The 26,270-nt window shown below is 45.3% G+C and overlaps 77 non-coding genes and 3 pseudogenes across 77 annotated transcripts; all 80 read left to right on the forward strand.

The window, feature by feature from the left end:
* Positions 1-29: 29 nt before the first annotated feature.
* On the forward strand, positions 30-148 carry LOC123434224. The gene has a single exon (XR_006625511.1). It is a non-coding gene; the product is annotated as a 5S ribosomal RNA (ribosomal RNA).
* A 176-nt stretch (positions 149-324) lies between these two features.
* On the forward strand, positions 325-443 carry LOC123434225. Its single transcript, XR_006625512.1, has one exon. It is a non-coding gene; the product is annotated as a 5S ribosomal RNA (ribosomal RNA).
* Positions 444-622: 179 nt separating this feature from the next.
* Positions 623-735, forward strand: LOC123433504 (annotated as a pseudogene).
* A 289-nt stretch (positions 736-1,024) lies between these two features.
* Positions 1,025-1,143, forward strand: LOC123436270. Its single transcript, XR_006627501.1, has one exon. It is a non-coding gene; the product is annotated as a 5S ribosomal RNA (ribosomal RNA).
* Positions 1,144-1,528: 385 nt separating this feature from the next.
* Positions 1,529-1,626, forward strand: LOC123433587 (annotated as a pseudogene).
* A 191-nt stretch (positions 1,627-1,817) lies between these two features.
* Positions 1,818-1,936, forward strand: LOC123438097. Its single transcript, XR_006629258.1, has one exon. It is a non-coding gene; the product is annotated as a 5S ribosomal RNA (ribosomal RNA).
* A 187-nt stretch (positions 1,937-2,123) lies between these two features.
* LOC123435362 lies at positions 2,124-2,242 on the forward strand. The gene has a single exon (XR_006626617.1). It is a non-coding gene; the product is annotated as a 5S ribosomal RNA (ribosomal RNA).
* Positions 2,243-2,427: 185 nt separating this feature from the next.
* Positions 2,428-2,525, forward strand: LOC123433556 (annotated as a pseudogene).
* Positions 2,526-2,727: 202 nt separating this feature from the next.
* LOC123434227 lies at positions 2,728-2,846 on the forward strand. The gene has a single exon (XR_006625513.1). It is a non-coding gene; the product is annotated as a 5S ribosomal RNA (ribosomal RNA).
* Positions 2,847-3,027: 181 nt separating this feature from the next.
* LOC123438257 lies at positions 3,028-3,146 on the forward strand. Its single transcript, XR_006629410.1, has one exon. It is a non-coding gene; the product is annotated as a 5S ribosomal RNA (ribosomal RNA).
* Positions 3,147-3,328: 182 nt separating this feature from the next.
* Positions 3,329-3,447, forward strand: LOC123432105. The gene has a single exon (XR_006623704.1). It is a non-coding gene; the product is annotated as a 5S ribosomal RNA (ribosomal RNA).
* Positions 3,448-3,671: 224 nt separating this feature from the next.
* Positions 3,672-3,790, forward strand: LOC123433244. Its single transcript, XR_006624779.1, has one exon. It is a non-coding gene; the product is annotated as a 5S ribosomal RNA (ribosomal RNA).
* A 188-nt stretch (positions 3,791-3,978) lies between these two features.
* Positions 3,979-4,097, forward strand: LOC123432107. The gene has a single exon (XR_006623705.1). It is a non-coding gene; the product is annotated as a 5S ribosomal RNA (ribosomal RNA).
* A 191-nt stretch (positions 4,098-4,288) lies between these two features.
* LOC123438553 lies at positions 4,289-4,407 on the forward strand. Its single transcript, XR_006629688.1, has one exon. It is a non-coding gene; the product is annotated as a 5S ribosomal RNA (ribosomal RNA).
* Positions 4,408-4,613: 206 nt separating this feature from the next.
* LOC123435566 lies at positions 4,614-4,732 on the forward strand. The gene has a single exon (XR_006626812.1). It is a non-coding gene; the product is annotated as a 5S ribosomal RNA (ribosomal RNA).
* Positions 4,733-4,935: 203 nt separating this feature from the next.
* On the forward strand, positions 4,936-5,054 carry LOC123438563. Its single transcript, XR_006629698.1, has one exon. It is a non-coding gene; the product is annotated as a 5S ribosomal RNA (ribosomal RNA).
* Positions 5,055-5,268: 214 nt separating this feature from the next.
* LOC123433224 lies at positions 5,269-5,387 on the forward strand. The gene has a single exon (XR_006624763.1). It is a non-coding gene; the product is annotated as a 5S ribosomal RNA (ribosomal RNA).
* Positions 5,388-5,572: 185 nt separating this feature from the next.
* Positions 5,573-5,691, forward strand: LOC123435477. The gene has a single exon (XR_006626726.1). It is a non-coding gene; the product is annotated as a 5S ribosomal RNA (ribosomal RNA).
* Positions 5,692-5,939: 248 nt separating this feature from the next.
* On the forward strand, positions 5,940-6,058 carry LOC123436559. Its single transcript, XR_006627777.1, has one exon. It is a non-coding gene; the product is annotated as a 5S ribosomal RNA (ribosomal RNA).
* A 200-nt stretch (positions 6,059-6,258) lies between these two features.
* LOC123431674 lies at positions 6,259-6,377 on the forward strand. The gene has a single exon (XR_006623262.1). It is a non-coding gene; the product is annotated as a 5S ribosomal RNA (ribosomal RNA).
* Positions 6,378-6,556: 179 nt separating this feature from the next.
* LOC123438496 lies at positions 6,557-6,675 on the forward strand. The gene has a single exon (XR_006629634.1). It is a non-coding gene; the product is annotated as a 5S ribosomal RNA (ribosomal RNA).
* Positions 6,676-6,929: 254 nt separating this feature from the next.
* Positions 6,930-7,048, forward strand: LOC123435567. Its single transcript, XR_006626813.1, has one exon. It is a non-coding gene; the product is annotated as a 5S ribosomal RNA (ribosomal RNA).
* A 257-nt stretch (positions 7,049-7,305) lies between these two features.
* On the forward strand, positions 7,306-7,424 carry LOC123431861. The gene has a single exon (XR_006623456.1). It is a non-coding gene; the product is annotated as a 5S ribosomal RNA (ribosomal RNA).
* Positions 7,425-7,645: 221 nt separating this feature from the next.
* LOC123432877 lies at positions 7,646-7,764 on the forward strand. Its single transcript, XR_006624446.1, has one exon. It is a non-coding gene; the product is annotated as a 5S ribosomal RNA (ribosomal RNA).
* Positions 7,765-7,958: 194 nt separating this feature from the next.
* LOC123436999 lies at positions 7,959-8,077 on the forward strand. Its single transcript, XR_006628204.1, has one exon. It is a non-coding gene; the product is annotated as a 5S ribosomal RNA (ribosomal RNA).
* A 202-nt stretch (positions 8,078-8,279) lies between these two features.
* On the forward strand, positions 8,280-8,398 carry LOC123433180. The gene has a single exon (XR_006624723.1). It is a non-coding gene; the product is annotated as a 5S ribosomal RNA (ribosomal RNA).
* A 194-nt stretch (positions 8,399-8,592) lies between these two features.
* On the forward strand, positions 8,593-8,711 carry LOC123435478. Its single transcript, XR_006626727.1, has one exon. It is a non-coding gene; the product is annotated as a 5S ribosomal RNA (ribosomal RNA).
* A 280-nt stretch (positions 8,712-8,991) lies between these two features.
* LOC123437794 lies at positions 8,992-9,110 on the forward strand. The gene has a single exon (XR_006628963.1). It is a non-coding gene; the product is annotated as a 5S ribosomal RNA (ribosomal RNA).
* Positions 9,111-9,301: 191 nt separating this feature from the next.
* Positions 9,302-9,420, forward strand: LOC123438554. Its single transcript, XR_006629689.1, has one exon. It is a non-coding gene; the product is annotated as a 5S ribosomal RNA (ribosomal RNA).
* A 206-nt stretch (positions 9,421-9,626) lies between these two features.
* Positions 9,627-9,745, forward strand: LOC123435159. The gene has a single exon (XR_006626420.1). It is a non-coding gene; the product is annotated as a 5S ribosomal RNA (ribosomal RNA).
* A 260-nt stretch (positions 9,746-10,005) lies between these two features.
* On the forward strand, positions 10,006-10,124 carry LOC123435569. The gene has a single exon (XR_006626815.1). It is a non-coding gene; the product is annotated as a 5S ribosomal RNA (ribosomal RNA).
* Positions 10,125-10,357: 233 nt separating this feature from the next.
* Positions 10,358-10,476, forward strand: LOC123437317. Its single transcript, XR_006628504.1, has one exon. It is a non-coding gene; the product is annotated as a 5S ribosomal RNA (ribosomal RNA).
* Positions 10,477-10,691: 215 nt separating this feature from the next.
* LOC123432878 lies at positions 10,692-10,810 on the forward strand. The gene has a single exon (XR_006624447.1). It is a non-coding gene; the product is annotated as a 5S ribosomal RNA (ribosomal RNA).
* A 182-nt stretch (positions 10,811-10,992) lies between these two features.
* Positions 10,993-11,111, forward strand: LOC123435479. Its single transcript, XR_006626728.1, has one exon. It is a non-coding gene; the product is annotated as a 5S ribosomal RNA (ribosomal RNA).
* Positions 11,112-11,319: 208 nt separating this feature from the next.
* On the forward strand, positions 11,320-11,438 carry LOC123432764. Its single transcript, XR_006624333.1, has one exon. It is a non-coding gene; the product is annotated as a 5S ribosomal RNA (ribosomal RNA).
* Positions 11,439-11,641: 203 nt separating this feature from the next.
* On the forward strand, positions 11,642-11,760 carry LOC123435359. The gene has a single exon (XR_006626614.1). It is a non-coding gene; the product is annotated as a 5S ribosomal RNA (ribosomal RNA).
* Positions 11,761-12,013: 253 nt separating this feature from the next.
* Positions 12,014-12,132, forward strand: LOC123436560. The gene has a single exon (XR_006627778.1). It is a non-coding gene; the product is annotated as a 5S ribosomal RNA (ribosomal RNA).
* A 203-nt stretch (positions 12,133-12,335) lies between these two features.
* On the forward strand, positions 12,336-12,454 carry LOC123438555. The gene has a single exon (XR_006629690.1). It is a non-coding gene; the product is annotated as a 5S ribosomal RNA (ribosomal RNA).
* Positions 12,455-12,645: 191 nt separating this feature from the next.
* On the forward strand, positions 12,646-12,764 carry LOC123435461. The gene has a single exon (XR_006626710.1). It is a non-coding gene; the product is annotated as a 5S ribosomal RNA (ribosomal RNA).
* Positions 12,765-13,009: 245 nt separating this feature from the next.
* Positions 13,010-13,128, forward strand: LOC123435570. The gene has a single exon (XR_006626816.1). It is a non-coding gene; the product is annotated as a 5S ribosomal RNA (ribosomal RNA).
* Positions 13,129-13,352: 224 nt separating this feature from the next.
* On the forward strand, positions 13,353-13,471 carry LOC123431870. The gene has a single exon (XR_006623467.1). It is a non-coding gene; the product is annotated as a 5S ribosomal RNA (ribosomal RNA).
* A 209-nt stretch (positions 13,472-13,680) lies between these two features.
* On the forward strand, positions 13,681-13,799 carry LOC123433255. Its single transcript, XR_006624790.1, has one exon. It is a non-coding gene; the product is annotated as a 5S ribosomal RNA (ribosomal RNA).
* A 185-nt stretch (positions 13,800-13,984) lies between these two features.
* On the forward strand, positions 13,985-14,103 carry LOC123435481. The gene has a single exon (XR_006626729.1). It is a non-coding gene; the product is annotated as a 5S ribosomal RNA (ribosomal RNA).
* A 257-nt stretch (positions 14,104-14,360) lies between these two features.
* On the forward strand, positions 14,361-14,479 carry LOC123432221. The gene has a single exon (XR_006623815.1). It is a non-coding gene; the product is annotated as a 5S ribosomal RNA (ribosomal RNA).
* A 209-nt stretch (positions 14,480-14,688) lies between these two features.
* On the forward strand, positions 14,689-14,807 carry LOC123437269. The gene has a single exon (XR_006628459.1). It is a non-coding gene; the product is annotated as a 5S ribosomal RNA (ribosomal RNA).
* A 256-nt stretch (positions 14,808-15,063) lies between these two features.
* LOC123436561 lies at positions 15,064-15,182 on the forward strand. The gene has a single exon (XR_006627779.1). It is a non-coding gene; the product is annotated as a 5S ribosomal RNA (ribosomal RNA).
* Positions 15,183-15,382: 200 nt separating this feature from the next.
* On the forward strand, positions 15,383-15,501 carry LOC123432091. The gene has a single exon (XR_006623690.1). It is a non-coding gene; the product is annotated as a 5S ribosomal RNA (ribosomal RNA).
* A 185-nt stretch (positions 15,502-15,686) lies between these two features.
* On the forward strand, positions 15,687-15,805 carry LOC123434229. Its single transcript, XR_006625515.1, has one exon. It is a non-coding gene; the product is annotated as a 5S ribosomal RNA (ribosomal RNA).
* Positions 15,806-16,056: 251 nt separating this feature from the next.
* On the forward strand, positions 16,057-16,175 carry LOC123435571. Its single transcript, XR_006626817.1, has one exon. It is a non-coding gene; the product is annotated as a 5S ribosomal RNA (ribosomal RNA).
* A 215-nt stretch (positions 16,176-16,390) lies between these two features.
* LOC123432765 lies at positions 16,391-16,509 on the forward strand. Its single transcript, XR_006624334.1, has one exon. It is a non-coding gene; the product is annotated as a 5S ribosomal RNA (ribosomal RNA).
* Positions 16,510-16,709: 200 nt separating this feature from the next.
* Positions 16,710-16,828, forward strand: LOC123435572. Its single transcript, XR_006626818.1, has one exon. It is a non-coding gene; the product is annotated as a 5S ribosomal RNA (ribosomal RNA).
* Positions 16,829-17,367: 539 nt separating this feature from the next.
* On the forward strand, positions 17,368-17,486 carry LOC123436044. Its single transcript, XR_006627282.1, has one exon. It is a non-coding gene; the product is annotated as a 5S ribosomal RNA (ribosomal RNA).
* A 209-nt stretch (positions 17,487-17,695) lies between these two features.
* LOC123432766 lies at positions 17,696-17,814 on the forward strand. The gene has a single exon (XR_006624335.1). It is a non-coding gene; the product is annotated as a 5S ribosomal RNA (ribosomal RNA).
* A 188-nt stretch (positions 17,815-18,002) lies between these two features.
* On the forward strand, positions 18,003-18,121 carry LOC123437729. Its single transcript, XR_006628901.1, has one exon. It is a non-coding gene; the product is annotated as a 5S ribosomal RNA (ribosomal RNA).
* Positions 18,122-18,330: 209 nt separating this feature from the next.
* On the forward strand, positions 18,331-18,449 carry LOC123431984. Its single transcript, XR_006623587.1, has one exon. It is a non-coding gene; the product is annotated as a 5S ribosomal RNA (ribosomal RNA).
* Positions 18,450-18,643: 194 nt separating this feature from the next.
* LOC123434230 lies at positions 18,644-18,762 on the forward strand. The gene has a single exon (XR_006625516.1). It is a non-coding gene; the product is annotated as a 5S ribosomal RNA (ribosomal RNA).
* A 212-nt stretch (positions 18,763-18,974) lies between these two features.
* LOC123432767 lies at positions 18,975-19,093 on the forward strand. Its single transcript, XR_006624336.1, has one exon. It is a non-coding gene; the product is annotated as a 5S ribosomal RNA (ribosomal RNA).
* Positions 19,094-19,293: 200 nt separating this feature from the next.
* LOC123435505 lies at positions 19,294-19,412 on the forward strand. The gene has a single exon (XR_006626753.1). It is a non-coding gene; the product is annotated as a 5S ribosomal RNA (ribosomal RNA).
* A 182-nt stretch (positions 19,413-19,594) lies between these two features.
* LOC123434231 lies at positions 19,595-19,713 on the forward strand. Its single transcript, XR_006625517.1, has one exon. It is a non-coding gene; the product is annotated as a 5S ribosomal RNA (ribosomal RNA).
* A 191-nt stretch (positions 19,714-19,904) lies between these two features.
* Positions 19,905-20,023, forward strand: LOC123436271. Its single transcript, XR_006627502.1, has one exon. It is a non-coding gene; the product is annotated as a 5S ribosomal RNA (ribosomal RNA).
* A 184-nt stretch (positions 20,024-20,207) lies between these two features.
* LOC123434232 lies at positions 20,208-20,326 on the forward strand. Its single transcript, XR_006625518.1, has one exon. It is a non-coding gene; the product is annotated as a 5S ribosomal RNA (ribosomal RNA).
* A 197-nt stretch (positions 20,327-20,523) lies between these two features.
* LOC123434233 lies at positions 20,524-20,642 on the forward strand. Its single transcript, XR_006625519.1, has one exon. It is a non-coding gene; the product is annotated as a 5S ribosomal RNA (ribosomal RNA).
* A 184-nt stretch (positions 20,643-20,826) lies between these two features.
* LOC123438626 lies at positions 20,827-20,944 on the forward strand. Its single transcript, XR_006629760.1, has one exon. It is a non-coding gene; the product is annotated as a 5S ribosomal RNA (ribosomal RNA).
* Positions 20,945-21,123: 179 nt separating this feature from the next.
* LOC123434234 lies at positions 21,124-21,242 on the forward strand. The gene has a single exon (XR_006625520.1). It is a non-coding gene; the product is annotated as a 5S ribosomal RNA (ribosomal RNA).
* A 182-nt stretch (positions 21,243-21,424) lies between these two features.
* On the forward strand, positions 21,425-21,543 carry LOC123434235. The gene has a single exon (XR_006625521.1). It is a non-coding gene; the product is annotated as a 5S ribosomal RNA (ribosomal RNA).
* A 218-nt stretch (positions 21,544-21,761) lies between these two features.
* Positions 21,762-21,880, forward strand: LOC123435956. Its single transcript, XR_006627199.1, has one exon. It is a non-coding gene; the product is annotated as a 5S ribosomal RNA (ribosomal RNA).
* A 187-nt stretch (positions 21,881-22,067) lies between these two features.
* LOC123434236 lies at positions 22,068-22,186 on the forward strand. Its single transcript, XR_006625522.1, has one exon. It is a non-coding gene; the product is annotated as a 5S ribosomal RNA (ribosomal RNA).
* A 187-nt stretch (positions 22,187-22,373) lies between these two features.
* Positions 22,374-22,492, forward strand: LOC123435310. Its single transcript, XR_006626565.1, has one exon. It is a non-coding gene; the product is annotated as a 5S ribosomal RNA (ribosomal RNA).
* A 185-nt stretch (positions 22,493-22,677) lies between these two features.
* On the forward strand, positions 22,678-22,796 carry LOC123434237. Its single transcript, XR_006625523.1, has one exon. It is a non-coding gene; the product is annotated as a 5S ribosomal RNA (ribosomal RNA).
* A 215-nt stretch (positions 22,797-23,011) lies between these two features.
* On the forward strand, positions 23,012-23,130 carry LOC123434238. The gene has a single exon (XR_006625524.1). It is a non-coding gene; the product is annotated as a 5S ribosomal RNA (ribosomal RNA).
* Positions 23,131-23,324: 194 nt separating this feature from the next.
* LOC123434994 lies at positions 23,325-23,443 on the forward strand. Its single transcript, XR_006626257.1, has one exon. It is a non-coding gene; the product is annotated as a 5S ribosomal RNA (ribosomal RNA).
* A 181-nt stretch (positions 23,444-23,624) lies between these two features.
* Positions 23,625-23,743, forward strand: LOC123434240. Its single transcript, XR_006625526.1, has one exon. It is a non-coding gene; the product is annotated as a 5S ribosomal RNA (ribosomal RNA).
* Positions 23,744-23,925: 182 nt separating this feature from the next.
* On the forward strand, positions 23,926-24,044 carry LOC123434995. Its single transcript, XR_006626258.1, has one exon. It is a non-coding gene; the product is annotated as a 5S ribosomal RNA (ribosomal RNA).
* Positions 24,045-24,234: 190 nt separating this feature from the next.
* On the forward strand, positions 24,235-24,353 carry LOC123434241. Its single transcript, XR_006625528.1, has one exon. It is a non-coding gene; the product is annotated as a 5S ribosomal RNA (ribosomal RNA).
* A 182-nt stretch (positions 24,354-24,535) lies between these two features.
* Positions 24,536-24,653, forward strand: LOC123432155. The gene has a single exon (XR_006623751.1). It is a non-coding gene; the product is annotated as a 5S ribosomal RNA (ribosomal RNA).
* A 197-nt stretch (positions 24,654-24,850) lies between these two features.
* Positions 24,851-24,969, forward strand: LOC123432768. The gene has a single exon (XR_006624337.1). It is a non-coding gene; the product is annotated as a 5S ribosomal RNA (ribosomal RNA).
* Positions 24,970-25,154: 185 nt separating this feature from the next.
* LOC123434243 lies at positions 25,155-25,273 on the forward strand. The gene has a single exon (XR_006625529.1). It is a non-coding gene; the product is annotated as a 5S ribosomal RNA (ribosomal RNA).
* A 182-nt stretch (positions 25,274-25,455) lies between these two features.
* LOC123434244 lies at positions 25,456-25,574 on the forward strand. Its single transcript, XR_006625530.1, has one exon. It is a non-coding gene; the product is annotated as a 5S ribosomal RNA (ribosomal RNA).
* Positions 25,575-25,756: 182 nt separating this feature from the next.
* Positions 25,757-25,875, forward strand: LOC123431657. Its single transcript, XR_006623246.1, has one exon. It is a non-coding gene; the product is annotated as a 5S ribosomal RNA (ribosomal RNA).
* Positions 25,876-26,062: 187 nt separating this feature from the next.
* LOC123437289 lies at positions 26,063-26,181 on the forward strand. Its single transcript, XR_006628478.1, has one exon. It is a non-coding gene; the product is annotated as a 5S ribosomal RNA (ribosomal RNA).
* Positions 26,182-26,270: the final 89 nt, after the last annotated feature.

Here is a 26,270-nt window from a genome sequence, read left to right on the forward strand (position 1 = left end):
CATAAGGAACAAATAGATAGTTGCATGTCGGATGCGATCATACCAGCACTAAAGCACCGGATCCCATCAGAACTCCGAAGTTAAGCGTGCTTGGGCGAGAGTAGTACTAGGATGGGTGACCTCCTGGGAAGTCCTCGTGTTGCATTCCCCTTTTTAAATATATTTTTGCGCCACGTGACAAGGATGACGCGGGAGCGTGATCTATATGACCTCATTTTCTTATTTTTGACGATTACTGTGTGACTTTTCCCACCGCGCTTGACACCCAACGACTAGTAGTAGTAGTAGGGGCAAGCATAAGGAACAAATAGATAGTTGCATGTCGGATGCGATCATACCAGCACTAAAGCACCGGATCCCATCAGAACTCCGAAGTTAAGCGTGCTTGGGCGAGAGTAGTACTAGGATGGGTGACCTCCTGGGAAGTCCTCGTGTTGCATTCCCCTTTTTAAATATATTTTTGCGCCACGTGACAAGGATGACGCGGGAGCGTTATCTATATGACCTCATTTTCTTATTTTTGACGATTACTGTGTGACTTTTCCCACCGCGCTTGACACCCAACGACTAGTAGTAGTAGTAGTAGGGGCAAGCATAAGGAACAAATAGATAGTTGCATGTCGGATGCGATCATACCAGCACTAAAGCACCGGATCCCATCAGAACTCCGAAGTTAAGCGTGCTTGGGCGAGAGTAGTACTAGGATGGGTGACCTCTATTTTTGCGCCACGTGACAAGGATGACGCGGGAGCGTGATCTATATGACCTCATTTTCTTATTTTTGACGATTACTGTGTGACTTTTCCCACCGCGCTTGACACCCAACGACTAGTAGTAGTAGTAGTAGTAGTAGTAGTAGTAGTAGTAGTAGTAGTAGTAGTAGTAGTTGTAGTAGTAGTAGTAGTAGTAGTAGTAGTAGTAGTTGTAGTAGTAGTAGTAGTAGTAGTAGTAGTAGTAGTTGTTGTTGTTGTAGTAGTAGTAGTAGTATGGGAAAGCATAAGGAACAAATAGATAGTTGCATGTCGGATGCGATCATACCAGCACTAAAGCACCGGATCCCATCAGAACTCCGAAGTTAAGCGTGCTTGGGCGAGAGTAGTACTAGGATGGGTGACCTCCTCGGAAGTCCTCGTGTTGCATTCCGCTTTTTAAATATATTTTTGCGCCACGTGACAAGGATGACGCGGGAGCGTGATCTATATGACCTCATTTTCTTATTTTTGACGATTACTGTGTGACTTTTCCCACCGCGCTTGACACCCAACGACTAGTAGTAGTAGTAGTAGTAGTAGTAGTAGGGGCAAGCATAAGGAACAAATAGATAGTTGCATGTCGGATGCGATCATACCAGCACTAAAGCACCGGATCCCATCAGAACTCCGAAGTGCGTGATCTATATGACCTCATTTTCTTATTTTTGACGATTACTGTGTGACTTTTCCCACCGCGCTTGACACCCAACGACTAGTAGTAGTAGTAGTAGTAGTAGTAGGGGCAAGCATAAGGAACAAATAGATAGTTGCATGTCGGATGCGATCATACCAGCACTAAAGCACCGGATCCCATCAGAACTCCGAAGTTAAGCGTGCTTGGGCAACCTCCTGGGAAGTCCTCGTGTTGCATTCCCCTTTTTAAATATATTTTTGCGCCACGTGACAAGGATGACGCGGGAGCGTGATCTATATGACCTCATTTTCTTATTTTTGACGATTACTGTGTGACTTTTCCCACCGCGCTTGACACCCAACGACTAGTAGTAGTAGTGGTAGTAGTAGTAGTATGGGCAAGCATAAGGAACAAATAGATAGTTGCATGTCGGATGCGATCATACCAGCACTAAAGCACCGGATCCCATAAGAACTCCGAAGTTAAGCGTGCTTGGGCGAAAGTAGTACTAGGATGGGTGACCTCCTGGGAAGTCCTCGTGTTGCATTCCCCTTTTTAAATATATTTTTGCGCCACGTGACAAGGATGACGCGGGAGCGTGATCTATATGACCTCATTTTCTTATTTTTGACGATTACTGTGTGACTTTTCCACCGCGCTTGACACCCAACGACTAGTAGTAGTAGTAGTAGTAGTAGTACGGGAAAGCATAAGGAACAAATAGATAGTTGCATGTCGGATGCGATCATACCAGCACTAAAGCACCGGATCCCATCAGAACTCCGAAGTTAAGCGTGCTTGGGCGAGAGTAGTACTAGGATGGGTAACCTCCTGGGAAGTCCTCGTGTTGCATTCCCCTTTTTAAATATATTTTTGCGCCACGTGACAAGGATGACGCGGGAGCGTGATCTATATGACCTCATTTTCTTATTTTTGACGATTACTGTGTGACTTTTCCCACCGCGCTTGACACCCAACGACTAGTAGTAGTAGTAGTAGTAGTAGGGGCAAGCATAAGGAACAAATAGATAGTTGCATGTCGGATGCGATCATACCAGCACTAAAGCACCGGATCCCATCAGAACTCCGAAGTTAAGCGTGCTTGGGCGACCTCCTGGGAAGTCCTCGTGTTGCATTCCCTTTTTAAATATATTTTTGCGCCACGTGACAAGGATGACGCGGGAGCGTGATCTATATGACCCCATTTTCTTATTTTTGACGATTACTGTGTGACTTTTGCCACCGCGCTTGACACCCAACGACTAGTAGTAGTAGTAGTAGTAGTAGTAGTAGTAGTAGTAGTAGGGGCAAGCATAAGGAACAAATAGATAGTTGCATGTCGGATGCGATCATACCAGCACTAAAGCACCGGATCCCATCAGAACTCCGAAGTTAAGCGTGCTTGGGCGAGAGTAGTACTAGGATGGGTGACCTCCTGGGAAGTCCTCGTGTTGCATTCCCCTTTTTAAATATATTTTTGCGCCACGTGACAAGGATGACGCGGGACCGTGATCTATATGACCTCATTTTCTTATTTTTGACGATTACTGTGTTTCTTTTCCCACCGCGCTTGACACCCAACGACTAGTAGTAGTAGTAGTAGTAGGGCAAGCATAAGGAACAAATAGATAGTTGCATGTCGGATGCGATCATACCAGCACTAAAGCACAGGATCCCATCAGAACTCCGAAGTTAAGCGTGCTTGGGCGAGAGTAGTACTAGGATGGGTGACCTTTTGGGAAGTCCTCGTGTTGCATTCCCCTTTTTAAATATATTTTTGCGCCACGTGACAAGGATGACGCGGGAGCGTGATCTATATGACCTCATTTTCTTATTTTTGACGATTACTGTGTGACTTTTCCCACCGCGCTTGACACCCAACGAGTAGTAGTAGTAGTAGTAGTAGGGGCAAGCATAAGGAACAAATAGATAGTTGCATGTCGGATGCGATCATACCAGCACTAGAGCACTTGATCCCATCAGAACTCCGAAGTTAAGCGTGCTTGGGCGAGAGTAGTACTAGGATGGGTGACCTCCTGGGAAGTCCTCGTGTTGCATTCCCCTTTTTAAATATATTTTTGCGCCACGTGACAAGGATGACGCGGGACCGTGATCTATATGACCACATTTTCTTATTTTTGACGATTACTGTGTGACTTTTCCCACCGCGCTTGACACCCAACGACTAGTAGTAGTAGTAGTAGTAGTAGTAGTAGTAGTAGTAGTAGTAGTAGTAGTAGTAGTAGTAGGGGCAAGCATAAGGAACAAATAGATAGTTGCATGTCGGATGCGATCATAACAACACTAAAGCACCGGATCCCATCAGAACTCCGAAGTTAAGCGTGCTTGGGCGAGAGTAGTACTAGGATGGGTGACCTCCTGTGATGTCCTCGTGTTGCATTCCCCTTTTTAAATATATTTTTGCGCCACGTGACAAGGATGACGCGGGAGCGTGATCTATATGACCTCATTTTCTTATTTTTGACGATTAGTGTGTGACTTTTACCACCGTGCTTGACACCCAACGACTAGTAGTAGTAGTAGTAGTAGTAGTAGGGGCAAGCATAAGGAACAAATAGATAGTTGCATGTCGGATGCGATCATACCAGCACTAGAGCACTTGATCCCATCAGAACTCCGAAGTTAAGCGTGCTTGGGCGAGAGTAGTACTAGGATGGGTGACCTCCTGGGAAGTCCTCGTGTTGCATTCCCCTTTTTAAATATATTTTTGCGCCACGTGACAAGGATGACGCGGGAGCGTGATCTATATGACCTCATTTTCTTACTTTTGACGATTACTGTGTGACTTTTCCCACCGCGCTTGACACCCAACGACTAGTAGTAGTAGTAGTAGTAGTAGTAGTAGGGGCAAGCATAAGGAACAAATAGATAGTTGCATGTCGGATGCGATCATACCAACACTAAAGCACCGGATCCCATCAGAACTCCGAAGTTAAGCGTGCTTGGGCGAGAGTAGTACTAGGATGGGTGACCTTTTGGGAAGTCCTCGTGTTGCATTCCCCTTTTTAAATATATTTTTGCGCCACGTGACAAGGATGACGCGGGAGCGTGATCTATATGACCTCATTTTCTTATTTTTGACGATTACTGTGTGACTTTTCCCACCGCGCTTGACACCCAACGACTAGTAGTAGTAGTAGTAGTAGTAGTAGTAGTAGTAGTAGTAGTAGGGGCAAGCATAAGGAACAAATAGATAGTTGCATGTCGGATGCGATCATACCAGCACTAAAGCACCGGATCCCATCAGAACTCCGAAGTTAAGCGTGCTTGGGCGAGAGTAGTACTAGGATGGGTGACCTCCTAGGAAGTCCTCGTGTTGCATTCCCCTTTTTAAATATATTTTTGCGCCACGTGACAAGGATGACGCGGGACCGTGATCTATATGACCTCATTTTCTTATTTTTGACGATTACTGTGTGACTTTTCCCACCGCGCTTGACACCCACGTAGTAGTAGTAGTAGTAGTAGTAGTAGTAGTAGTAGTAGTAGTAGGGGCAAGCATAAGGAACAAATAGATAGTTGCATGTCGGATGCGATCTTACCAGCACTAAAGCACCGGATCCCATCAGAACTTCGAAGTTAAGCGTGCTTGGGCGGGAGTAGTACTAGGATGGGTGACCTCCTGGGAAGTCCTCGTGTTGCATTCCCTTTTTAAATATATTTTTGCGCCACGTGACAAGGATGACGCGGGAGCGTGATCTATATGACCACATTTTCTTATTTTTGACGATTACTGTGTGACTTTTCCCACCGCGCTTCACACCCAACGACTAGTATTAGTAGTAGTAGTAGTAGTAGTAGTAGTAGTAGTAGTAGTAGTAGTAGGGGCAAGCATAAGGAACAAATAGATAGTTGCATGTCGGATGCGATCATAGCAACACTAAAGCACCGGATCCCATCAGAACTCCGAAGTTAAGCGTGCTTGGGCGAGAGTAGTACTAGGATGGGTGACCTCCTGTGATGTCCTCGTGTTGCATTCCCCTTTTTAAATATATTTTTGCGCCACGTGACAAGGATGACGCGGGAGCGTGATCTATATGACCTCATTTTCTTATTTTTGACGATTAGTGTGTGACTTTTCCCACCGCGCTTGACACCCAACGACTACTAGTAGTAGTAGTAGTAGTAGGGGCAAGCATAAGGAACAAATAGATAGTTGCATGTCGGATGCGATCATACCAGCACTAGAGCACCGGATCCCATCAGAACTCCGAAGTTAAGCGTGCTTGGGCGAGAGTAGTACTAGGATGGGTGACCTCCTGGGAAGTCCTCGTGTTGCATTCCCCTTTTTAAATATATTTTTGCGCCACGTGACAAGGATGACGCGGGACCGTGATCTATATGACCTCATTTTCTTATTTTTGACGATTACTGTGTGACTTTTCCCACCGCGCTTGACACCCAACGACTAGTAGTAGTAGTAGTAGTAGTAGTAGTAGTAGTAGTAGTAGTACTAGTAGTAGTAGTAGTAGTAGTACTAGTAGTAGTACTAGTAGGGGCAAGCATAAGGAACAAATAGATAGTTGCATGTCGGATGCGATCATACCAGCACTAAAGCACCGGATCCCATCAGAACTTCGAAGTTAAGCGTGCTTGGGCGAGAGTAGTACTAGGATGGGTGACCTCCTGGGAAGTCCTCGTGTTGCATTCCCCTTTTTAAATATATTTTTGCGCCACGTGACAAGGATGACGCGGGAGCGTGATCTATATGACCTCATTTTCTTACTTTTGACGATTACTGTGTGACTTTTCCCACCGCGCTTGACACCCAACGACTAGTAGTAGTAGTAGTTGTAGTAGTAGTAGTAGTAGTAGGGGCAAGCATAAGGAACAAATAGATAGTTGCATGTCGGATGCGATCATACCAACACTATAGCACCGGATCCCATCAGAACTCCGAAGTTAAGCGTGCTTGGGCGAGAGTAGTACTAGGATGGGTGACCTTTTGGGAAGTCCTCGTGTTGCATTCCCCTTTTTAAATATATTTTTGCGCCACGTGACAAGGATGACGCGGGAGCGTGATCTATATGACCTCATTTTCTTATTTTTGACGATTACTGTGTGACTTTTCCCACCGCGCTTGACACCCAACGACTAGTAGTAGTAGTAGTAGGGGCAAGCATAAGGAACAAATAGATAGTTGCATGTCGGATGCGATCATACCAGCACTAAAGCACCGGATCCCATTAGAACTCCGAAGTTAAGCGTGCTTGGGCGAGAGTAGTACTAGGATGGGTGACCTCCTGGAAAGTCCTTGTGTTGCATTCCCCTTTCTAAATATATTTTTGCGCCACGTGACAAGGATGACGCGGGACCGTGATCTATATGACCTCATTTTCTTATTTTTGACGATTACTGTGTGACTTTTCCCACCACGCTTGACACCCAACGACTAGTAGTAGTAGTAGTAGTAGTAGTAGTAGTAGTAGTAATAGTAGTAGTAGTAGTACTAGTAGTAGTAGTAGTAGTAGTAGTAGTACTAGTAGGGGCAAGCATAAGGAACAAATAGATAGTTGCATGTCGGATGCGATCATACCAGCACTAAAGCACCGGATCCCATCAGAACTCCGAAGTTAAGCGTGCTTGGGCGAGAGTAGTACTAGGATGGGTGACCTCCTAGGAAGTCCTCGTGTTGCATTCCCCTTTTTAAATATATTTTTGCGCCACGTGACAAGGATGACGCGGGACCGTGATCTATATGACCTCATTTTCTTATTTTTGACGATTACTGTGTGACTTTTCCCACCGCGCTTGACACCCAACGACTAGTAGTAGTAGTAGTAGTAGTAGTAGTAGTAGTAGTAGTAGTAGTAGTAGTAGTACTAGTAGTAGTAGTAGTAGTAGTACTAGTAGTACTAGTAGGGGCAAGCATAAGGAACAAATAGATAGTTGCATGTCGGATGCGATCATACCAGCACTAAAGCACCGGATCCTATCAGAACTTCGAAGTTAAGCGTGCTTGGGCGAGAGTAGTACTAGGATGGGTGACCTTCTGGGAAGTCCTCGTGTTGCATTCCCCTTTTTAAATATATTTTTGCGCCACGTGACAAGGATGACGCGGGAGCGTGATCTATATGACCTCATTTTCTTATTTTTGACGATTACTGTGTGACTTTTCCCATCGCGCTTGACACCGAACGACTAGTAGTAGTAGTAGTAGTAGTATTAGTAGTAGTAGTAGTAGTAGTAGTAGTAGTAGTAGGGGCAAGCATAAGGAACAAATAGATAGTTGCATGTCGGATGCGATCATACCAACACTAAAGCACCGGATCCCATCAGAACTCCGAAGTTAAGCGTGCTTGGGCGAGAGTAGTACTAGGATGGGTGACCTCGTGTGATGTCCTCGTGTTGCATTCCCCTTTTTAAATATATTTTTGCGCCACGTGACAAGGATGACGCGGGAGCGTGATCTATATGACCTCATTTTCTTATTTTTGACGATTAGTGTGTGACTTTTCCCACCGCGCTTGACACCCAACGACTAGTAGTAGTAGTAGTAGTAGTAGTAGTAGTAGGGGCAAGCATAAGGAACAAATAGATAGTTGCATGTCGGATGCGATCATACCAGCACTAGAGCACCGGATCCCATCAGAACTCCGAAGTTAAGCGTGCTTGGGCGAGAGTAGTACTAGAATGGGTGACCTCCTGGGAAGTCCTCGTGTTGCATTCCCTTTTTAAATATATTTTTGCGCCACGTGACAAGGATGACGCGGGAGCGTGATCTATATGACCACATTTTCTTATTTTTGACGATTACTGTGTGACTTTTCCCACCGCGCTTCACACCGAACGACTAGTAGTAGTAGTAGTAGTAGTAGTAGTAGTAGTAGTAGTAGGGGCAAGCATAAGGAACAAATAGATAGTTGCATGTCGGATGCGATCATACCAACACTAAAGCATCGGATCCCATCAGAACTCCGAAGTTAAGCGTGCTTGGGCGAGAGTAGTACTAGGATGGGTGACCTCTTGTGATGTCCTCGTGTTGCATTCCCCTTTTTAAATATATTTTTGCGCCACGTGAAAAGGATGACGCGCGAGCGTGATCTATATGACCTCATTTTCTTATTTTTGACGATTAGTGTGTGACTTTTCCCACCGCGCTTGACACCCAACGACTACTACTAGTAGTAGTAGTAGTAGTAGTAGTAGGGGCAAGCATAAGGAACAAATAGATAGTTGCATGTTGGATGCGATCATACCAGCACTAGAGCACCGGATCCCATCAGAACTCCGAAGTTAAGCGTGCTTGGGCGAGAGTAGTACTAGGATGGGTGACCTCCTGGGAAGTCCTCGTGTTGCATTCCCCTTTTTAAATATATTTTTGCGCCACGTGACAAGGATGACGCGGGACCTATTGGCATAACAACCGGTACACCATAGGTTGACCCAACCCAGTATGACCTCATTTTCTTATTTTTGACGATTACTGTGTGACTTTTCCCACCGCGCTTGACACCCAACGACTAGTAGTAGTAGTAGTAGTAGTAGTAGTAGTAGTAGTAGTAGTAGTAGTAGTAGTAGTAGTACTAGTAGTAGTAGTACTAGTACGGGCAAGCATAAGGAACAAATAGATAGTTGCATGTCGGATGCGATCATACCAGCACTAAAGCACCGGATCCCATCAGAACTTCGAAGTTAAGCGTGCTTGGGCGAGAGTAGTACTAGGATGGGTGACCTCCTGGGAAGTCCTCGTGTTGCATTTCCCTTTTTAAATATATTTTTGCGCCACGTGACAAGGATGACGCGGGAGCGTGATCTATATGACCTCATTTTCTTACTTTTGACGATTACTGTGTGACTTTTCCCACCGCGCTTGACACCCAACGACTAGTAGTAGTAGTAGTAGTAGTAGTAGTAGGGGCAAGCATAAGGAATAAATAGATAGTTGCATGTCGGATGCGATCATACCAACACTAAAGCACCGGATCCCATCAGAACTCCGAAGTTAAGCGTGCTTGGGCGAGAGTAGTACTAGGATGGGTGACCTTTTGGGAAGTCCTCGTGTTGCATTCCCCTTTTTAAATATATTTTTGCGCCACGTGACAAGGATGACGCGGGAGCGTGATCTATATGACCTCATTTTCTTATTTTTGACGATTACTGTGTGACTTTTCCCACCGCGCTTGACACCCAACGACTAGTAGTAGTAGTAGTAGTAGTAGTAGTAGTAGTAGTAGTAGTAGGGGCAAGCATAAGGAACAAATAGATAGTTGCATGTCGGATGTGATCATACCAGCACTAAAGCACCGGATCCCATCAGAACTCCGAAGTTAAGCGTGCTTGGGCGAGAGTAGTACTAGGATGGGTGACCTCCTGGGAAGTCCTCGTGTTGCATTCCCCTTTCTAAATATATATTTGCGCCACGTGACAAGGATGATGCGGGACCGTGATCTATATGACCTCATTTTCTTATTTTTGACGATTACTGTGTGACTTTTCCCACCACGCTTGACACCCAACGACTAGTAGTAGTAGTAGTAATAGTAGTAGTAGTAGTACTAGTAGTAGTATTAGTAGTAATAGTAGTAGTACTAGTAGTAGTAGTAGTAGTAGTACTAGTAGGGGCAAGCATAAGGAACAAATAGATAGTTGCATGTCGGATGCGATCATACCAGCACTAAAGCACCGGATCCCATCAGAACTCCGAAGTTAAGCGTGCTTGGGCGAGAGTAGTACTAGGATGGGTGACCTCCTAGGAAGTCCTCGTGTTGCATTCCCCTTTTTAAATATATTTTTGCGCCACGTGACAAGGATGACGCGGGACCGTGATCTATATGACCTCATTTTCTTATTTTTGACGATTACTGTGTGACTTTTCCCACCGCGCTTGACACCCAACGACTAGTAGTAGTAGTAGTAGTAGTAGTAGTAGTAGTAGTAGTAGTAGTAGTAGTAGTACTAGTAGTACTAGTAGGGGCAAGCATAAGGAACAAATAGATAGTTGCATGTCGGATGCGATCATACCAGCACTAAAGCACCGGATCCCATCAGAACTTCGAAGTTAAGCGTGCTTGGGCGAGAGTAGTACTAGGATGGGTGACCTTCTGGGAAGTCCTCGTGTTGCATTCCCCTTTTTAAATATATTTTTGCGCCACGTGACAAGGATGACGCGGGAGCGTGATCTATATGACCTCATTTTCTTATTTTTGACGATTACTGTGTGACTTTTCCCACCGCGCTTGACACCGAACGACTAGTAGTAGTAGTAGTAGTAGTAGTAGTAGTAGTAGTAGTAGTAGTAGTAGTAGGGGCAAGCATAAGGAACAAATAGATAGTTGCATGTCGGATGCGATCATACCAACACTAAAGCACCGGATCCCATCAGAACTCCGAAGTTAAGCGTGCTTGGGCGAGAGTAGTACTAGGATGGGTGACCTCGTGTGATGTCCTCGTGTTGCATTCCCCTTTTTAAATATATTTTTGCGCCACGTGACAAGGATGACGCGGGAGCGTGATCTATATGACCTCATTTTCTTATTTTTGACGATTAGTGTGTGACTTTTCCCACCGCGCTTGACACCCAACGACTAGTAGTAGTAGTAGTAGTAGGGGCAAGCATAAGGAACAAATAGATAGTTGCATGTCGGATGCGATCATACCAGCACTAGAGCACCGGATCCCATCAGAACTCCGAAGTTAAGCGTGCTTGGGCGAGAGTAGTACTAGGATGGGTGACCTCCTGGGAAGTCCTCGTGTTGCATTCCCTTTTTAAATATATTTTTGCGCCACGTGACAAGGATGACGCGGGAGCGTGATCTATATGACCACATTTTCTTATTTTTGACGATTACTGTGTGACTTTTCCCACCGCGCTTCACACCCAACGACTAGTAGTAGTAGTAGTAGTAGTAGTAGTAGTAGTAGTAGTAGTAGTAGGGGCAAGCATAAGGAACAAATAGATAGTTGCATGTCGGATGCGATCATACCAACACTAAAGCACCGGATCCCATCAGAACTCCGAAGTTAAGCGTGCTTGGGCGAGAGTAGTACTAGGATGGGTGACCTCCTGTGATGTCCTCGTGTTGCATTCCCCTTTTTAAATATATTTTTGCGCCATGTGACAAGGATGACGCGGGAGCGTGATCTATATGACCTCATTTTCTTATTTTTGACGATTACTGTGTGACTTTTCCCACCGCGCTTGACACCCAACGACTAGTAGTAGTAGTAGTAGTAGTAGTAGTAGTAGTAGTAGAAGGGGCAAGCATAAGGAACAAATAGATAGTTGCATGTCGGATGCGATCATACCAGCACTAGAGCACCGGATCCCATCAGAACTCCGAAGTTAAGCGTGCTTGGGCGAGAGTAGTACTAGGATGGGTGACCTCCTGGGAAGACCTCGTGTTGCATTCCCCTTTTTAAATATATTTTTGCGCCACGTGACAAGGATGACGCGGGACCTATTGGCATAACAACCGGTACACCATAGGTTGACCCAACCCAGTATGACCTCATTTTCTTATTTTTGACGATTACTGTGTGACTTTTCCCACCGCGCTTGACACCCAACGACTAGTAGTAGTAGTAGTAGTAGTAGTAGTAGTACTAGTAGTAGTAGTAGTAGTAGTAGGGGCAAGCATAAGGAACAAATAGATAGTTGCATGTCGGATGCGATCATACCAGCACTAAAGCACCGGATCCCATCAGAACTTCGAAGTTAAGCGTGCTTGGGCGAGAGTAGTACTAGGATGGGTGACCTCCTGGGAAGTCCTCGTGTTGCATTCCCCTTTTTAAATATATTTTTGCGCCACGTGACAAGGATGACGCGGGAGCGTGATCTATATGACCTCATTTTCTTACTTTTGACGATTACTGTGTGACTTTTCCCACCGCGCTTGATACCCAACGACTAGTAGTAGTAGTAGTAGTAGTAGTAGTAGTAGTAGTAGTAGGGGCAAGCATAAGGAACAAATAGATAGTTGCATGTCGGATGCGATCATACCAACACTAAAGCACCGGATCCCATCAGAACTCCGAAGTTAAGCGTGCTTGGGCGAGAGTAGTACTAGGATGGGTGACCTTTTGGGAAGTCCTCGTGTTGCATTCCCCTTTTTAAATATATTTTTGCGCCACGTGACAAGGATGACGCGGGAGCGTGATCTATATGACCTCATTTTCTTATTTTTGACGATTACTGTGTGACTTTTCCCACCGCGCTTGACACCCAACGACTAGTAGTAGTAGTAGTAGTAGTAGTAGTAGGGGCAAGCATAAGGAACAAATAGATAGTTGCATGTCGGATGCGATCATACCAGCACTAAAGCACTGGATCCCATCAGAACTCCGAAGTTAAGCGTGCTTGGGCGAGAGTAGTACTAGGATGGGTGACCTCCTGGGAAGTCCTCGTGTTGCATTCCCCTTTCTAAATATATTTTTGCGCCACGTGACAAGGATGACGCGGGACCGTGATCTATATGACCTCATTTTCTTATTTTTGACGATTACTGTGTGACTTTTCCCACCACGCTTGACACCCAACGACTAGTAGTAGTAGTAGTAGTAGTAGTAGTAGTAATAGTAGTAGTAGTAGTACTTGTAGTAGTAGTAGTAGTAGTAGTACTAGTAGGGGCAAGCATAAGGAACAAATAGATAGTTGCATGTCGGATGCGATCATACCAGCACTAAAGCACCGGATCCCATCAGAACTCCGAAGTTAAGCGTGCTTGGGCGAGAGTAGTACTAGGATGGGTGACCTCCTAGGAAGTCCTCGTGTTGCATTCCCCTTTTTAAATATATTTTTGCGCCACGTGACAAGGATGACGCGGGACCGTGATCTATATGACCTCATTTTCTTATTTTTGACGATTACTGTGTGACTTTTCCCACCGCGCTTGACACCCAACGACTAGTAGTAGTAGTAGTAGTAGTAGTAGTAGTAGTAGTAGTAGTAGTACTAGTAGTACTAGTAGGGGCAAGCATAAGGAACAAATAGATAGTTGCATGTCGGATGCGATCATACCAGCACTAAAGCATCGGATCCCATCAGAACTTCGAAGTTAAGCGTGCTTGGGCGAGAGTAGTACTAGGATGGGTGACCTTTTGGGAAGTCCTCGTGTTGCATTCCCCTTTTTAAATATATTTTTGCGCCACGTGACAAGGATGACGCGGGAGCGTGATCTATATGACCTCATTTTCTTATTTTTGACGATTACTGTGTGACTTTTCCCACCGCGCTTGACACCGAACGACTAGTAGTAGTAGTAGTAGTAGTAGTAGTAGTAGTAGTAGTAGTAGTAGGGGCAAGCATAAGGAACAAATAGATAGTTGCATGTCGGATGCGATCATACCAACACTAAAGCACCGGATCCCATCAGAACTCCGAAGTTAAGCGTGCTTGGGCGAGAGTAGTAATAGGATGGGTGACCTCGTGTGATGTCCTCGTGTTGCATTCCCCTTTTTAAATATATTTTTGCGCCACGTGACAAGGATGACGCGGGAGCGTGATCTATATGACCTCATTTTCTTATTTTTGACGATTAGTGTGTGACTTTTCCCACCGCGCTTGACACCCAACGACTAGTAGTAGTAGTAGTAGTAGTAGGGGCAAGCATAAGGAACAAATAGATAGTTGCATGTCGGATGCGATCATACCAGCACTAGAGCACCGGATCCCATCAGAACTCCGAAGTTAAGCGTGCTTGGGCGAGAGTAGTACTAGGATGGGTGACCTCCTGGGAAGTCCTCGTGTTGCATTCCCCTTTTTAAATATATTTTTGCGCCACGTGACAAGGATGACGCGGGACCGTGATCTATATGACCTCATTTTCTTATTTTTGACGATTACTGTGTGACTTTTCCCACCGCGCTTGACACCCAACGACTAGTAGTAGTAGTAGTAGTAGTAGTAGTAGTAGTAGTAGTAGTAGTAGTAGTAGTAGTAGTAGTAGTAGTAGTAGTAGTAGTAGTAGTAGTAGTAGGGGCAAGCATAAGGAACAAATAGATAATTGCATGTCGGATGCGATCATACCAGCACTAAAGCACCGGATCCCATCAGAACTTCGAAGTTAAGCGTGCTTGGGCGAGAGTAGTATTAGGATGGGTGACCTCCTCGGAAGTCCTCGTGTTGCATTCCCCTTTTTAAATATATTTTTGCGCCACGTGACAAGGATGACGCGGGAGCGTGATCTATATGACCTCATTTTCTTACTTTTGACGATTACTGTGTGACTTTTCCCACCGCGCTTGATACCCAACGACTAGTAGTAGTAGTAGTAGTAGTAGTAGTAGTAGTAGTAGTAGTAGTAGGGGCAAGCATAAGGAACAAATAGATAGTTGCATGTCGGATGCGATCATACCAACACTAAAGCACCGGATCCCATCAGAACTCCGAAGTTAAGCGTGCTTGGGCGAGAGTAGTACTAGGATGGGTGACCTCCTGGGAAGACCTCGTGTTGCATTCCCCTTTTTAAATATATTTTTGCGCCACGTGACAAGGATGACGCGGGACCTATTGGCATAACAACCGGTACACCATAGGTTGACCCAACCCAGTATGACCTCATTTTCTTATTTTTGACGATTACTGTGTGACTTTTCCCACCGCGCTTGACACCCAACGACTAGTAGTAGTAGTAGTAGTAGTAGTAGTAGTAGTAGTACTAGTAGTAGTAGTAGTAGTAGGGGCAAGCATAAGGAACAAATAGATAGTTGCATGTCGGATGCGATCATACCAGCACTAAAGCACCGGATCCCATCAGAACTTCGAAGTTAAGCGTGCTTGGGCGAGAGTAGTACTAGGATGGGTGACCTCCTGGGAAGTCCTCGTGTTGCATTCCCCTTTTTAAATATATTTTTGCGCCACGTGACAAGGATGACGCGGGAGCGTGATCTATATGACCTCATTTTCTTACTTTTGACGATTACTGTGTGACTTTTCCCACCGCGCTTGATACCCAACGACTAGTAGTAGTAGTAGTAGTAGTAGTAGTAGTAGTAGTAGGGGCAAGCATAAGGAACAAATAGATAGTTGCATGTCGGATGCGATCATACCAACACTAAAGCACCGGATCCCATCAGACCTCCGAAGTTAAGCGTGCTTGGGCGAGAGTAGTACTAGGATGGGTGACCTTTTGGGAAGTCCTCGTGTTGCATTCCCCTTTTTAAATATATTTTTGCGTCACGTGACAAGGATGACGCGGGAGCGTGATCTATATGACCTCATTTTCTTATTTTTGACGATTACTGTGTGACTTTTCCCACCGCGCTTGACACCCAACGACTAGTAGTAGTAGTAGTAGTAGTAGGGGCAAGCATAAGGAACAAATAGATAGTTGCATGTCGGATGCGATCATACCAGCACTAAAGCACCGGATCCCATCAGAACTCCGAAGTTAAGCGTGCTTGGGCGAGAGTAGTACTAGGATGGGTGACCTCCTGGGAAGTCCTCGTGTTGCATTCCCCTTTCTAAATATATTTTTGCGCCACGTGACAAGGATGACGCGGGACCGTGATCTATATGACCTCATTTTCTTATTTTTGACGATTACTGTGTGACTTTTCCCACCACGCTTGACACCCAACGACTAGTAGTAGTAGTAGTAGTAGTAGTAGTAGTAGTACTAGTAGTAGTAGTAGTAGTAGTACTAGTAGTAGTAGTAGTAGTAGTACTAGTAGGGGCAAGCATAAGGAACAAATAGATAGTTGCATGTCGGATGCGATCATACCAGCACTAAAGCACCGGATCCCATCAGAACTCCGAAGTTAAGCGTGCTTGGGCGAGAGTAGTACTAGGATGGGTGACCTCCTAGGAAGTCCTCGTGTTGCATTCCCCTTTTTAAATATATTTTTGCGCCACGTGACAAGGATGACGCGGGACCGTGATCTATATGACCTCATTTTCTTATTTTTGACGATTACTGTGTGACTTTTCCCACCGCGCTTGACACCCAACGACTAGTAGTAGTAGTAGTAGTAGTAGTAGTAGTAGTAGTAGTAGTAGTAGTAGTAGGGGCAAGCATAAGGAACAAATAGATAGTTGCATGTCGGATGCGATCATACCAACACTAAAGCACCGGATCCCATCAGAACTCCGAAGTTAAGCGTGCTTGGGCGAGAGTAGTACTAGGATGGGTGACCTCCTGTGATGTCCTCGTGTTGCATTCCCCTTTTTAAATATATTTTTGCGCCACGTGACAAGGATGACGCGGGAGCGTGATCTATATGACCTCATTTTCTTATTTTTGACGATTACTGTGTGACTTTTCCCACCGCGCTTGACACCCAACGACTAGTAGTAGTAGTAGTAGTAGTAGTAGTAGTAGTAGTAGGGGCAAGCATAAGGAACAAATAGATAGTTGCATGTCGGATGCGATCATACCAGCACTAAAGCACCGGATCCCATCAGAACTCCGAAGTTAAGCGTGCTTGGGCGAGAGTAGTACTAGGATGGGTGACCTCCTAGGAAGTCCTCGTGTTGCATTCCCCTTTTTAAATATATTTTTGCGCCACGTGACAAGGATGACGCGGGAACGTGATCTATATGACCTCATTTTCTTATTTTTGACGATTACTGTGTGACTTTTCCCACCGCGCTTGACACCCAACGACTAGTAGTAGTAGTAGTAGTAGTAGTAGTAGTAGTAGTAGTAGTAGTAGTAGTAGTAGTAGTAGTAGTAGTAGTAGTAGTAGTAGTAGTAGTAGTAGTAGTAGTAGTAGTAGTAGTAGTAGTAGTAGTAGTAGTAGTAGTAGTAGTAGTAGTAGTAGTAGTAGTAGTAGTAGTAGTAGTAGTAGTAGTAGTAGTAGTAGTAGTAGTAGTAGTAGTAGTAGTAGTAGTAGTAGTAGTAGTAGTAGTAGTAGTAGTAGTAGTAGTAGTAGTAGTAGTAGTAGTAGTAGTAGTAGTAGTAGTAGTAGTAGTAGTAGTAGTAGTAGTAGTAGTAGTAGTAGTAGTAGTAGTAGTAGTAGTAGTAGTAGTAGTAGTAGTAGTAGAGGCAAGCATAAGGAACAAATAGATAGTTGCATGTCGGATGCGATCATACCAGCACTAAAGCACCGGATCCCATCAGAACTCCGAAGTTAAGCGTGCTTGGGCGAGAGTAGTACTAGGATGGGTGACCTCCTGGGAAGTCCTCGTGCTGCATTCCCCTTTTTAAATATATTTTTGCGCCACGTGACAAGGATGACGTGGGAGCGTGATCTATATGACCTCATTTTCTTATTTTTGACGATTACTGTGTGACTTTTCCCACCGCGCTTGACACCCAACGACTAGTAGTAGTAGTAGTAGTAGTAGTAGTAGTAGTAGTAGTAGTAGTAGGGGCAAGCATAAGGAACAAATAGATAGTTGCATGTCGGATGCGATCATACCAACACTAAAGCACCGGATCCCATCAGAACTCCGAAGTTAAGCGTGCTTGGGCGAGAGTAGTACTAGGATGGGTGACCTCCTGTGATGTCCTCGTGTTGCATTCCCCTTTTTAAATATATTTTTGCGCCACGTGACAAGGATGACGCGGGAGCGTGATCTATATGACCTCATTTTCTTATTTTTGACGATTACTGTGTGACTTTTTCCACCGCACTTGACACCCAACGACTAGTAGTAGTAGTAGTAGTATTAGTAGGGGCAAGCATAAGGAACAAATAGATAGTTGCATGTCGGATGCGATCATACCAGCACTAAAGCACCGAATCCCATCAGAACTCCGAAGTTAAGCGTGCTTGGGCGAGAGTAGTACTAGGATGGGTGACCTCCTGGGAAGTCCTCGTGTTGCATTCCCCTTTTTAAATATATTTTTGCGCCACGTGACAAGGATGACGCGGGACCGTGATCTATATGACCTTATTTTCTTATTTTTGACGATTACTGTGTGACTTTTCCCACCGCGCTTGACACCCAACGACTAGTAGTAGTAGTAGTAGTAGTAGTAGTAGTAGTAGTAGTAGTAGTAGGGGCAAGCATAAGGAACAAATAGATAGTTGCATGTCGGATGCGATCATACCAACACTAAAGCACCGGATCCCATCAGAACTCCGAAGTTAAGCGTGTTTGGGCGAGAGTAGTACTAGGATGGGTGACCTCCTGTGATGTCCTCGTGTTGCATTCCCCTTTTTAAATATATTTTTGCGCCACGTGACAAGGATGACGCGGGAGCGTGATCTATATGACCTCATTTTTTTATTTTTGACGATTACTGTGTGACTTTTCCCACCGCGCTTGACACCCAACGACTAGTAGTAGTAGTAGTAGTAGTAGTAGTAGTAGGGGCAAGCATAAGGAACAGATAGATAGTTGCATGTCGGATGCGATCATACCAGCACTAAAGCACCGGATCCCATCAGAACTCCGAAGTTAAGCGTGCTTGGGCGAGAGTAGTACTAGGATGGGTGACCTCCTGGGAAGTCCTCGTGTTGCATTCCCCTTTTTAAATATATTTTTGCGCCACGTGACAAGGATGACGCGGGACCGTGATCTATATGACCTCATTTTCTTATTTTTGACGATTACTGTGTGACTTTTCCCACCGCGCTTGACACCCAACGACTAGTAGTAGTAGTAGTAGTAGTAGTAGTAGTAGTAGTAGTAGTAGTAGTAGGGGCAAGCATAAGGAACAAATAGATAGTTGCATGTTGGATGCGATCATACCAACACTAAAGCACCGGATCCCATCAGAACTCCGAAGTTAAGCGTGCTTGGGCGAGAGTAGTACTAGGATGGGTGACCTCCTGTGATGTCCTCGTGTTGCATTCCCCTTTTTAAATATATTTTTGCGCCACGTGACAAGGATGACGCGGGACCGTGATCTATATGACCTCATTTTCTTATTTTTGACGATTACTGTGTGACTTTTCCCACCGCGCTTGACACCCAACGACTAGTAGTAGTAGTAGTAGTAGTAGTACTAGTAGTAGTAGGGGCAAGCATAAGGAACAAATAGATAGTTGCATGTCGGATGTGATCATACCAGCACTAAAGCACCGGATCCCATCAGAACTCCGAAGTTAAGCGTGCTTGGGCGAGAGTAGTACTAGGATGGGTGACCTCTTGGGAAGTCCTCGTGTTGCATTCCCCTTGTTAAATATATTTTTGCGCCACGTGACAAGGATGACGCGGGAGCGTGATCTATATGACCTCATTTTCTTATTTTTGACGATTACTGTGTGATTTTTCCCACCGCGCTTGACACCCAACGACTAGTAGTAGTAGTAGTAGTAGGGGCAAGCATAAGGAACAAATAGATAGTTGCATGTCGGATGCGATCATACCAGCACTAAAGCACCGGATCCCATCAGAACTCCGAAGTTAAGCGTGCTTGGGCGAGAGTAGTACTAGGATGGGTGACCTCCTGGGAAGTCCTCGTGTTGCATTCCCCTTTTTAAAAATATTTTTGCGCCACGTGACAAGGATGACGCGGGAACGTGATCTATATGACCTCATTTTCTTATTTTTGACGATTACTGTGTGACTTTTCCCACCGCGCTTGACACCCAACGACTAGTAGTAGTAGTAGTAGTAGTAGTAGTAGGGGCAAGCATAAGGAACAAATAGATAGTTGCATGTCGGATGCGATCATACCAGCACTAAAGCACCGGATCCCATCAGAACTCCGAAGTTAAGCGTGCTTGGGCGAGAGTAGTACTAGGATGGGTGACCTCCTCGGAAGTCCTCGTGTTGCATTCCCCTTTTTCAATATATTTTTGCGCCACGTGCCAAGGATGACGCGGGACCGTGATCTATATGACCTCATTTTCTTATTTTTGACGATTACTGTGTGACTTTTCCGACCGCGCTTGACACCCAACGACTAATAGTAGTAGTAGTAGTAGTAGGGCAAGCATAAGGAACAAATAGATAGTTGCATGTCGGATGCGATCATACCAGCACTAAAGCACCGGATCCCATCAGAACTCCGAAGTTAAGCGTGCTTGGGCGAGAGTAGTACTAGGATGGGTGACCTCCTGGGAAGTCCTCGTGTTGCATTCCCCTTTTTAAATATATTTTTGCGCCACGTGACAAGGATGACGCGGGAGCGTGATCTATATGACCTCATTTTCTTATTTTTGACGATTACTGTGTGACTTTTCCCACCGCGCTTGACACCCAACGACTAGTAGTAGTAGTAGTGGTAGTAGTAGTAGTAGTAGGGGCAAGCATAAGGAACAAATAGATAGTTGCATGTCGGATGCGATCATACCAGCACTAAAGCACCGGATCCCATCAGAACTCCGAAGTTAAGCGTGCTTGGGCGAGAGTAGTACTAGGATGGGTGACCTCCTGGGAAGTCCTCGTGTTGCATTCCCCTTTTTAAATATATTTTTGCGCCACGTGACAAGGATGACGCGGGAGCGTGATCTATATGACCTCATTTTCTTATTTTTAACGATTACTGTGTGACTTTTCCGACCGCGCTTGACACCCAACGACTAATAGTAGTAGTAGTAGTAGTAGGGCAAGCATAAGGAACAAATAGATAGTTGCATGTCGGATGCGATCATACCAGCACTAAAGCACCGGATCCCATCAGAACTCCGAAGTTAAGCGTGCTTGGGCGAGAGTAGTACTAGGATGGTGACCTCCTGGGAAGTCCTCGTGTTGCATTCCCCTTTTTAAATATATTTTTGCGCCACGTGACAAGGATGACGCGGGAGCGTGATCTATATGACCTCATTTTCTTATTTTTGACGATTACTGTGTGACTTTTCCCACCGCGCTTGACACCCAACGACTAGTAGTAGTAGTAGTAGGGGCAAGCATAAGGAACAAATAGATAGTTGCATGTCGGATGCGATCATACCAGCACTAAAGCACCGGATCCCATCAGAACTCCGAAGTTAAGCGTGCTTGGGCGAGAGTAGTACTAGGATGGGTGACCTCCTGGGAAGTCCTCGTGTTGCATTCCCCTTTTTAAATATATTTTTGCGCCACGTGACAAGGATGACGCGGGACCGTGATCTATATGACCTCATTTTCTTATTTTTGACGATTACTGTGTGACTTTTCCCACCGCGGTTGACACCCAACGACTAGTAGTAGTAGTAGTAGTAGGGGCAAGCATAAGAAACAAATAGATAGTTGCATGTCGGATGCGATCATACCAGCACTAAAGCACCGGATCCCATCAGAACTCCGAAGTTAAGCGTGCTTGGGCGAGAGTAGTACTAGGATGGGTGACCTCCTGGGAAGTCCTCGTGTTGCATTCCCCTTTTTAAATATATTTTTGCGCCACGTGACAAGGATGACGCGGGAACGTGATCTATATGACCTCATTTTCTTATTTTTGACGATTACTGTGTGACTTTTCCCACCGCGCTTGACACCCAACGACTAGTAGTAGTAGTAGTAGTAGTAGTAGTAGTAGTAGTAGTAGTAGTAGTAGTAGTAGGGGCAAGCATAAGGAACAAATAGATAGTTGCATGTCGGATGCGATCATACCAGCACTAAAGCACCGGATCCCATCAGAACTCCGAAGTTAAGCGTGCTTGGGCGAGAGTAGTACTAGGATGGGTGACCTCCTTGGAAGTCCTCGTGTTGCATTCCCCTTTTTAAATATATTTTTGCGCCACGTGACAAGGATGACGCGGGACCGTGATCTATATGACCTCATTTTCTTATTTTTGACGATTACTGTGTGACTTTTCCCACCGCGCTTGACACCCAACGACTAGTAGTAGTAGTAGTAGTAGTAGTAGGGCAAGCATAAGGAACAAATAGATAGTTGCATGTCGGATGCGATCATACCAGCACTAAAGCACCGGATCCCATCAGAACTCCGAAGTTAAGCGTGCTTGGGCGAGAGTAGTACTAGGATGGGTGACCTCCTGGGAAGTCCTCGTGTTGCATTCCCCTTTTTAAATATATTTTTGCGCCACGTGACAAGGATGACGCGGGACCGTGATCTATATGACCTCATTTTCTTATTTTTGACGATTACTGTGTGACTTTTCCCACCGCGCTTGACACCCAACGACTAGTAGTAGTAGTAGTAGTAGTAGTAGGGCAAGCATAAGGAACAAATAGATAGTTGCATGTCGGATGCGATCATACCAGCATTAAAGCACCGGATCCCATCAGAACTCCGAAGTTAAGCGTGCTTGGGCGAGAGTAGTACTAGGATGGGTGACCTCCTGGGAAGTCCTCGTGTTGCATTCCCCTTTTTAAATATATTTTTGCGCCACGTGACAAGGATGACGCGGGACCGTGATCTATATGACCTCATTTTCTTATTTTTGACGATTACTGTGTGACTTTTCCCACCGCGCTTGACACCCAACGACTAGTAGTAGTAGTAGTAGTAGTAGGGGCAAGCATAAGGAACAAATAGATAGTTGCATGTCGGATGCGATCATACCAGCACTAAAGCACCGGATCCCATCAGAACTCCGAAGTTAAGCGTGCTTGGGCGAGAGTAGTACTAGGATGGGTGACCTCCTGGGAAGTCCTCGTGTTGCATTCCCCTTTTTAAATATATTTTTGCGCCACGTGACAAGGATGACGCGGGACCGTGATCTATATGACCTCATTTTCTTATTTTTGACGATTACTGTGTGACTTTTCCCACCGCGCTTGACACCCAACGACTAGTAGTAGTAGTATTAGTAGTAGTAGTAGTAGTAGTAGTAGTAGTAGTAGTAGGGGCAAGCATAAGGAACAAATAGATAGTTGCATGTCGGATGCGATCATACCAGCACTAAAGCACCGGATCCCATCAGAACTCCGAAGTTAAGCGTGCTTGGGCGAGAGTAGTACTAGGATGGGTGACCTCCTGGGAAGTCCTCGTGTTGCATTCCCCTTTTTAAATATATTTTTGCGCCACGTGACATGGATGACGCGGGAGCGTGATCTATATGACCTCATTTTCTTATTTTTGACGATTAGTGTGTGACTTTTCCCACCGCGCTTGACACCCAACGACTAGTAGTAGTAGTAGTAGTAGTAGTAGTAGTAGGGGCAAGCATAAGGAACAAATAGATAGTTGCATGTCGGATGCGATCATACCAGCACTAAAGCACCGGATCCCATCAGAACTCCGAAGTTAAGCGTGCTTGGGCGAGAGTAGTACTAGGATGGGTGACCTCTTGGGAAGTCCTCGTGTTGCATTCCCCTTTTTAAATATATTTTTGCGCCACGTGACAAGGATGACGCGGGACCGTGATCTATATGACCTCATTTTCTTATTTTTGACGATTACTGTGTGACTTTTCCCACCGCGCTTGACACCCAACGACTAGTAGTAGTAGTAGTAGTAGGGCAAGCATAAGGAACAAATAGATAGTTGCATGTCGGATGCGATCATACCAGCACTAAAGCACCGGATCCCATCAGAACTCCGAAGTTAAGCGTGCTTGGGCGAGAGTAGTACTAGGATGGGTGACCTCCTGGGAAGTCCTCGTGTTGCATTCCCCTTTTTAAATATATTTTTGCGCCACGTGACAAGGATGACGCGGGACCGTGAAATATATGACCTCATTTTCTTATTTTTGACGATTACTGTGTGACTTTTCCCACCGCGCTTGACACCCAACGACTACTAGTAGTAGTAGTAGTAGGGGCAAGCATAAGGAACAAATAGATAGTTGCATGTCGGATGCGATCATACCAGCACTAAAGCACCGGATCCCATCAGAACTCCGAAGTTAAGCGTGCTTGGGCGAGAGTAGTACTAGGATGGGTGACCTCTTGGGAAGTCCTCGTGTTGCATTCCCCTTTTTAAATATATTTTTGCGCCACGTGACAAGGATGACGCGGGACCGTGATCTATATGACCTCATTTTCTTATTTTTGACGATTACTGTGTGAATTTTCCCACCGCGCTTGACACCCAACGACTAGTAGTAGTAGTAGTAGTAGTAGTAGTAGGGCAAGCATAAGGAACAAATAGATAGTTGCATGTCGGATGCGATCATACCAGCACTAAAGCACCGGATCCCATCAGAACTCCGAAGTTAAGCGTGCTTGGGCGAGAGTAGTACTAGGATGGGTGACCTCCTGGGAAGTCCTCGTGTTGCATTCCCCTTTTTAAATATATTTTTGCGCCACGTGACAAGGATGACGCGGGACCGTGAAATATATGACCTCATTTTCTTATTTTTGACGATTACTGTGTGACTTTTCCCACCGCGCTTGACACCCAACGACTACTAGTAGTAGTAGTAGTAGGGGCAAGCATAAGGAACAAATAGATAGTTGCATGTCGGATGCGATCATACCAGCACTAAAGCACCGGATCCCATCAGAACTCCGAAGTTAAGCGTGCTTGGCGAGAGTAGTACTAGGATGGGTGACCTCCTGGGAAGTCCTCGTGTTGCATTCCCCTTTTTAAATATATTTTTGCGCCACGTGACAAGGATGACGCGGGACCGTGATCTATATGACCTCATTTTCTTATTTTTGACGATTACTGTGTGACTTTTCCCACCGCGCTTGACACCCAACGACTAGTAGTAGTAGTATTAGTAGTAGTAGTAGTAGTAGGGGCAAGCATAAGGAACAAATAGATAGTTGCATGTCGGATGCGATCATACCAACACTAAAGCACCGGATCCCATCAGAACTCCGAAGTTAAGCGTGCTTGGGCGAGAGTAGTACTAGGATGGGTGACCTCCTGTGATGTCCTCGTGTTGCATTCCCCTTTTTAAATATATTTTTGCGCCACGTGACAAGGATGACGCGGGAGCGTGATCTATATGACCTCATTTTCTTATTTTTGACGATTAGTGTGTGACTTTTCCCACCGCGCTTGACACCCAACGACTAGTAGTAGTAGTAGTAGTAGTAGGGGCAAGCATAAGGAACAAATAGATAGTTGCATGTCGGATGCGATCATACCAGCACTAAAGCACCGGATCCCATCAGAACTCCGAAGTTAAGCGTGCTTGGGCGAGAGTAGTACTAGGATGGGTGACCTCCTGGGAAGTCCTCGTGTTGCATTCCCCTTTTTAAATATATTTTTGCGCCACGTGACAAGGATGACGCGGGACCGTGATCTATATGACCTCATTTTCTTATTTTTGACGATTACTGTGTGACTTTTCCCACCGCGCTTGACACCCAACGACTAGTAGTAGTAGTAGTAGTAGGGGCAAGCATAAGGAACAAATAGATAGTTGCATGTCGGATGCGATCATACCAGCACTAAAGCACCGGATCCCATCAGAACTCCGAAGTTAAGCGTGCTTGGGCGAGAGTAGTACTAGGATGGGTGACCTCCTGGGAAGTCCTCGTGTTGCATTCCCCTTTTTAAATATATTTTTGCGCCACGTGACAAGGATGACGCGGGACCGTGAAATATAAGACCTCATTTTCTTATTTTTGACGATTACTGTGTGACTTTTCCCACCGCGCTTGACACCCAACGACTACTAGTAGTAGTAGTAGTAGGGGCAAGCATAAGGAACAAATAGATAGTTGCATGTCGGATGCGATCATACCAGCACTAAAGCACCGGATCCCATCATAACTCCGAAGTTAAGCGTGCTTGGGCGAGAGTAGTACTAGGATGGGTGACCTCTTGGGAAGTCCTCGTGTTGCATTCCCCTTTTTAAATATATTTTTGCGCCACGTGACAAGGATGACGCGGGACCGTGATCTATATGACCTCATTTTCTTATTTTTGACGATTACTGCGTGACTTTTCCCACCGCGCTTGACACCCAACGACTAGTAGTAGTAGTAGTAGTAGTAGTAGGGCAAGCATAAGGAACAAATAGATAGTTGCATGTCGGATGCGATCATACCAGCACTAAAGCACCGGATCCCATCAGAACTCCGAAGTTAAGCTTGCTTGGGCGAGAGTAGTACTAGGATGGGTGACCTCCTGGGAAGTCCTCGTGTTGCATTCCCCTTTTTAAATATATTTTTGCGCCACGTGACAAGGATGACGCGGGACCGTGAAATATATGACCTCATTTTCTTATTTTTGACGATTACT

Source organism: Hordeum vulgare, chromosome 2H, assembly GCF_904849725.1.
Source record: "Hordeum vulgare subsp. vulgare chromosome 2H, MorexV3_pseudomolecules_assembly, whole genome shotgun sequence".
Taxonomy (NCBI): domain Eukaryota; kingdom Viridiplantae; phylum Streptophyta; class Magnoliopsida; order Poales; family Poaceae; genus Hordeum; species Hordeum vulgare.